Source organism: Eucalyptus grandis, chromosome 10 (genome assembly GCF_016545825.1).
Source record: "Eucalyptus grandis isolate ANBG69807.140 chromosome 10, ASM1654582v1, whole genome shotgun sequence".
Classification (NCBI taxonomy): Eukaryota; Viridiplantae; Streptophyta; class Magnoliopsida; order Myrtales; family Myrtaceae; genus Eucalyptus; species Eucalyptus grandis.
The window spans coordinates 2,652,706-2,660,173 of NC_052621.1; positions in this window are offsets into that span (position 1 = coordinate 2,652,706).

Here is a 7,468-nt window from a genome sequence, read left to right on the forward strand (position 1 = left end):
GGTGGCAAAACGATAGTAAAAGCTGGGCATTCATTGGAAAAGTTGGGACTTACAAGGACGGAAGGATAATGGGGGTCTTGGGTTCGTGGACCTATGGCCTTTAATAGAGCATTACCGGCCAAACAAGCGTGGCGATTGATTCACTGTACTTTTTATCTTTATGGAGTCAACTATGTAAAGGCCTCTATTTTCATTCACAAGACTTTCTACGTGCTACTAAAGGTGCCCGCTCGTCATGGCTACTTGAGCATACTTATAGGGCGAGATTCACTTTCACCTAAGCTACGATGATCGGTTGGGGACGGATCACGCATCCAAATTCGAGAGGATTGTTGGCTGCCTAGGGAATTATAGGAGGACCAATGATAGAGAGGAACCCCGAATGGTGACAGTAACCAATATTACCAAAACAGAACAAATGGAATGAGGTTCTTCTTAGCGATTATTTGATGAAGCAACCACAAAGGAAATTCTCAAAGATCTCAAAGTGAGACCGAATTATACCGACAACCAGCTAATCGGACAGAAAATAGCAATGGCCAATACACTATGAAGAGTGGCTATCAATCAATCAAACAAGCAGCCATCCCCAACAATGAATACAGAGCATCGTCGTTTTCCAAATACCTAACATCCTATGGAAGAGCATATGGAAACTCAAAATCCCACCTAAAATCAGGTTCTTTCTCTGGTCAATTTGTCAGCATGGTCTTCCCACTAAGGCGAATCTATTTTAAGTGACACATTAGCGCAGATCCGAGAATGTAGTCTATGTGCAACTCATACCCTGGAAACGATGGAGCACCTATTTTTTCTCTGTCCCTGGACTTTGACCATCTGGTCTCATCCTCAGGTTAACATATCTATCCTACCTACTCACATCACACACATTGAATCATGGCTTGTAGACAAATTTGCAGAGAGACATCACTCACCCGGTATGGAAGTCGTCATTATTCTCCGGCAAGTCCGAAAGAAAGAAATTGCTGTATCTTCAATCGACAGAAACCAAATCCAATATTTGTCGTTGAAGCGTCTTTGTCAGCTTCTAGTTTGGTGAAGCATCTCGTCTTTCCACTACCAGCGCTACCTATCTCACACCGATCCAGGCTTTGTATGGCGCCCCGACTCTGTGCTGCATCAACATTGATGGAGCCTTTAAGATCGGCAGTCACCCGGTTCAACAACGACATATGTTGCGACCATACCGGTCAATTGAAAGAAGGTTTTACCTGTGAAGTCAAGCTTCACTACATTGCACATTGAAATCCAAGCTCAATGTCACTCGAGGCATCTTCTGCAGATCGGTAAGTCTCGTCGATCCCCTCATCATCGATACAGATCAGCCTCCAGGTGGTTCAAAGTGGTAGATGACCAACGGAAGATGCCTTAGGAAGGAAGATCGCTCGCTTGTCTGAAACGGCCGCTCCTCCCTCGTCTCTCTTGTCTCGCATTAGGTTTTGTCGACGTGAGGCCAATGCACTGATTGGGCTGCAAGGGCTCCTTATCGGGGTCTCTTAAATCATCTTGGGCCCTTCCCCTCCCCCCCATTTTGTTTGATCTTCTTTTGACCGATGCTTTACGTGCGCGGGTGTATTTATGCTGTTACTTGAATGAAATCTATCTTTATGACAAAAGAAAAAAGAAGAACCAGCTCCCTTTGGCCTAGATAAATTTGTGAAACGCCGCAAGAGAGACTTCAACATTGCATCTTGGCAACATTGGGTCTCTAATTATTACGGTGGTCAATATGGTCACAAAAAGAAAATCACATATGTATGATACTTTTTTAATTTTCTTACACACACACCAAAACAACATATGACACCCTTTCGTTTTCTTCACTCACTATAGAAAATTGCAGTGATCGGAGCATAGGATATGATATGAAATACATAAATTTTTTATATATCCTATCCACTATTTAGTTATTATAGTAATAAAGTCAAATATATTCACATCATATCATGTACATTATTTTAGAATAAATGACACATAAGTAAAAATGAACCAAAAATTTTGCAAATGGAGATGGTAAAATCTTCATGACACTCTTGCTTTATTTGATTTGATTTTATTTTCCTCTTTTTATTAATTAATTTTTATTTTTTATTTACCCTCCCATCATTCTCTAATAAAAATTTATTAAACATTAGACCGTACTAATATAACCAAAACACTAAAATATTTAAAATATATAATATATGTATATTTATATATTGAAATTATTTTATAAAAAAAAAAAATTATTAATTTTTTACTATATAAAAATAAAAATAAGATTAAATTAAAATAACTGAATTGTTATTTTTTAATATTTTGAATTTCTTATATTAGAATAAAATATTATTTTATTGAGATATATTTTAATTTTATTATTTTAAAAAATTGTCCTCAGATAAAAATAATAATCTCTCGGGTCTCTCTTTACTTACTTTATTTTATTTTCCTCTCTTTATTAATTAATTTCTTTTTTTTATTTTTTTTTCCTTCACACCGTTCTCTAATAAAATTTTATTAAATAGTAAATTGTATTAATATATCTAAAGTACTAAAATCCCTAAATTATATAATAAATATAAATATAAATTTAATTTACATATTAAAAAAAAATTATTTTATAAAATATAATTAAATTTAATATAAAAAATTAAAATAGCTTATTTTTTTTTGTTATTTTGATTTTTTTATATTAGAATTGAAATATTATATAGATTGAGATATAATGCTAATTTTGTTAATTTAAAAAGTCTGTCATGCAAGAAAATAACTTTCCTATTATAAATACTAGAAATCATATCTACCTTTATCCCATCTCCCTATGAGATAATTTTATCCGATCCATATCATCCTTATATCCTCATTTATCTTGTCTTGAGCAGGTACCAAATACAAAACATGATAAATTTTGTCCTAACTACCAAACGCGCCTTTAAGATTTTCCATGAGAATTATGTGGAATATGCACGTAAGGTAAGGACATACTCTTAATTCTACGAAAGAGAATTGTGGGTTAATTGGACCTTTGGCATTTCATTAAGTAGGTTGGCATGCTCCTTTCCTTCTCTTTCCTAGGGCATGTTTTGGGTTAGTTGTGGCTTTTAACTATAGTTAATATCTTTTTGACTTTATCTGTATTAAGGATATGGTTTCATATATAACGAGCTTGTTAGTTTAGCATTAAACATAGCCAAGAAATTTTCTTGCCAAAATTCAAATTGACATGTCAATTATTCTTCAAATGTTTCGAGTTGAAAAAAAGTCAAAGCTCGTGGCACAATAAGATTTAGATTAAGCAAAAGGCAAAATGTAAAAAAGTCAATCTAGACATGAAGACTTATTGAACTCTTTTAATTTGTGCAAAGTTATAGACATTCACATTTGAAGTTAGTTTTTCCACTAAATGTCGTATCATAAAGTCATCCAGCTTGTATGGCAGAAACCCTACTTGTAAGCCTCCCAAAACTCGTTTCCTTTGTGCTTTGTGCGTATCGGTGCGTGACTGCCTAATGTTTCCTAAAATAACTCTTTGAAGCTCCGCTCCATCTTATTTTTCAGGATACTTCCTGGTTGGCTTCATTTGGTTTACCAACCTAATGTCGTATATTACTTTTGGATCCCCCATAAAGTTGAGGCACGGAGAGGCTTTTATTCGCTAGCTCATTGGCAGGAAGATCAAGTCACTGATGATTACGTAAATCTTATCTTCTAGGTGTACTTGAGCTTATGATCATGCCCCTCAGCTAAAGAGAATAATTGCTGACCAGCATGCCCGTTTAGTTGAGGCACAGGAGAGGCTTTTGAAAGTTGAGAGAAAGCAGGCAGTGTTGATGAAAGGGGTAGATCATGCAATCCAGCAGCATGAGATTCTGGATGAACGTATAAAATGTTTAAGGAAGCTACCTGTAGCTCACAAGAAACCACTCTAGAGCTGAGCGAGACTTCAAGTCTGAGCTTGGTAATCACTCTCTGTACAGCTTCTTAAATCTTTAATCTCGAGTCATCAACTGTTTTATTTGCTGAGATCAAATAGATGAATTACTCACTTCTCAGTTTCATTTGATCCCAGTATGTCATGGTTACTAGTTGGTTGCTTGCAATTATACCTGTTGAGTTGATTCGATCCCCTTGTTTTTATAAGTCACATTTTTTGCGGTTATGCAGACCATTTTGCAGGAGTGAAGTTGGACGCTTTGCATTCATCTATAGATTCTATAACTGCCTGGCTACGTAGGTGTAATATTAGGCTGGTGGGCCCCAAAAGAAGAAAAAGAAACGTTGAAAAGTCAAAGAAGAAAAGAGGAGAAAAGAAGAAGAATGATGAGGAGGCACCAAGAACATTCGAAAAGAAGGAAAGAAAGAAAAAAAAGAAAATAAAAAATGGGAAGAGATAAAAAGGAAAGAAAGCCCACGTTGGGCACCAGAAAGAAAAGAAAGAAGAAGAAGAAGAAGAAGAGAAAGGGAAAAAGAAAGGAAGGGGGTTTTCGCACGTGCATGCCACGGATGCTTCGCAAGCCGACTCTACTCCATAACGCAGCACCTGGTAAGAGATTAGGCCCCTCGTTCGTCCAATTGAAGTTATTTATGAGTTTAGGGTTCAAATTCGGAATTGTTGGAAAATCAAGGGCGAAGTCCGATTTTGAGTCGTTGAGCCTTCATTTTTGTGGGAATGATAATTTAGGGTGTTTTGAAGCTGTGGGATTTTACAGATCGTGATTTGAGCTTGTGGTTTGTCCGAAACAAAATTTCAAAAGTTTCCTGCGCGCAGTAAACAGTAATGCATCCAGCAGCTTTGGGCCCGTATTTTTGTCATTTTTCAGCTTGATTTTGGGACGGTGAAGTTGGAGATTCTTGTAATATGTGTCAAGGGCTCTCTATTGACTATAAATTCATTTGGATCGGGTTCGGAGGAGGAAGTTAAGGTGTGATCAAGTTTTGCATTTAATCAAGGCTGCGATCAAGCTTAAAACAATCGCTTTGGTTATGCGATTTGTTAGAGCGTAGAAATCCTTTGTTAGAGTTAAGGCATAAGTTAGTCATTTCGTAGTTAAGATAAGAGTTTTATTAGACTTTAACATTATTCCTCGATTATTTGATAGGGCCGTGAGTTCGACGATACGAGTATCGTTCGCCGTTTGGTCGTGACCACGAGGTGAGTGGTACTATATCTTCTTTGGTTTTGAAAAATTATGTCTTGAAGTATATATGTATATACATTGAATTGAGGAGAGCATTTTTATGCATAAAGCCAGATCGAGCAATTGCTACTCTTGGTTGATTTTGAATGTTGAAAAGTGTGTTATACAGTAAGTGGAGATATATATGAAATTGCTTTTACATTGATTTATGGAAATGTTTATAATGATTTGAGAAATTGATATGAAATGGATGATGGGTTATGCTGCAAATGTTATTTGTTTGGTTTAAGATATTGATTTCTGAATTGGATTTTTCTTGTATTAGAGGATGGTTATTTATGCTCAATATGACCGTGAACCCGGTGAGGGGTTTTTGGGGTATGCATACCAGGTTTAAGATATCCTTCTGGGCCTAGCCACTGCTTTGTAGGTGGAGACCTTGCCAAGGAGAAAAGCTTGGCTGCCTTGTCATAAGGCGTTGTGTCGTGACCATGGTGGAATATTGAGCAACAAATTAATCAATGGATGGACCATTGATTCTATATGTAATATTTGATGGAGAGATTATTCAATGGGACTTAACCATTGATACTTGACTTTTGATAGTGATTTAAATGAATTTTCCATATTAGTATAAAGCTTGATGATACTTAACAACTCTTATATGATTTGATATGTATTTTATATATATTGAGTTGCATTATAGAGTTTGGTATTGCTTTGTATACATGCATAGTGGTTGTTCGATCTCGTTTAGAAGATATGTACTACTCATTGAGCTGTTGTTGCTCATTCCACTCCTCCTTTAATCTTTTAGGGTCTCTGCTAGCAGCGAATAGAGCGAGTGCGCCGTCGGGAAACTTTTTGGGGAGTTCTATTTTTGGTATGGACAAAGGAAATGGTGTACATATTCCTTGCTAGTGGTTGGATTGTCTCGAGTTCTAATTGTATATTTTTTGGTGGATTATAGAAACTTTGATGTTACAAACTAACTGTTGGTCTATCTGATATGTATATATGGTTTGATATATATAAGTTGATATCATGTTGTTGGTTGTGTTTGAGGGCTATGTCCTCGTGTGGAAGGACGGCCGTGTCATCCCCATTCTTTGTGATTTTGGGGTGTGACATCTAATGGTATCAAAGTTGACCCGACAATAAATGGGGCCATAGTGAGGGCGTTGTGCTCCCAAGGAGGGGAGAGTGTGACGGCCCGAGCGGCGGTGCGTGGGGAGAAGGGATGGCGATGCATCCGCGCCGGTCCCTGGGACGTGTGCAAGGGGAAGGGGTCCCTCCCATATCGCCTAGGGAGGGAGTCCCCCGCCGTTTATAATGGCTTGGGCCCCTAACCTGTGTGGCACGCTTTAAAGCCGTGAGGACTCAGTGTCCAAAGCGGACAATATCACAATGGGGCCCGGGGTTGTTACAGGTACACTCATTAATAAAGAAAGAGCATATACATCAAGGAAGAAGTCGCTTGTTCAAGACAACCAGACCTTCAACTAAAATCGTCCACGAGAAACTTTCCTCGTCAACAGCAACGGCTTGAAAAGGTCAAACTCGTCCAAAAGCTATAAGCAGCAAGGAGAAGCAGTTGTGCACGTTCTCTGATAGAATCACTATCTAGCATTCAAAGAAAATCCTTTGTACCCCGAAGACATCTGAGTGTTGTTTTTGCCATCCTGAGCGAGTCGAGCTCTGCATAGAAACTTGTTGCATACACACAGAACAGCAGGAAGATGGACATGCCGAACCCAATTCCGCTGGATCAGTCCTTGTCGAAATCTGTCCTCATGGGGCCTTCACATTTCTTCTCGTAAAGCTGCATTATCTTTCTTCAGCATAGAAAGAAGCTAAATGGTCCTTATACTTCCAACCGTCAATAGCTACTTGGCTTGCTTCCTCGTGTCATCTGCAAACATATTGATTAATATGGTCATGGATAATGAGATTATTTGCAAGATAACAGAAACCGTGGCAGAACCTTTTTTTGCCATTGAAGATTACATGGAATGTGAATCAGAAATTTCGAAGATGGCCTTTCTGTTTTCCTTTCTTTTGAACCTAGGATTCCAAATTAGAATTGGGGAATATATAAAGACCTCTGGGCTATTTCATTTAGTGAGCAGTAAAAAATATTAATGGATATGCCTTATAGATGAATATATAACTAATTATGCCGATTTGGATCGGCATGTTCCACCGCTTGATCTGACCTCCGACAGCATTCAGCTGCCACCGGATCTAGTATAATCTCATCCTCAAAGTGTTCGACTCTTCATGGTCGGTGTTTGGTTGTTCGATCACCGGATCCTTCCTGGTGACCTCTT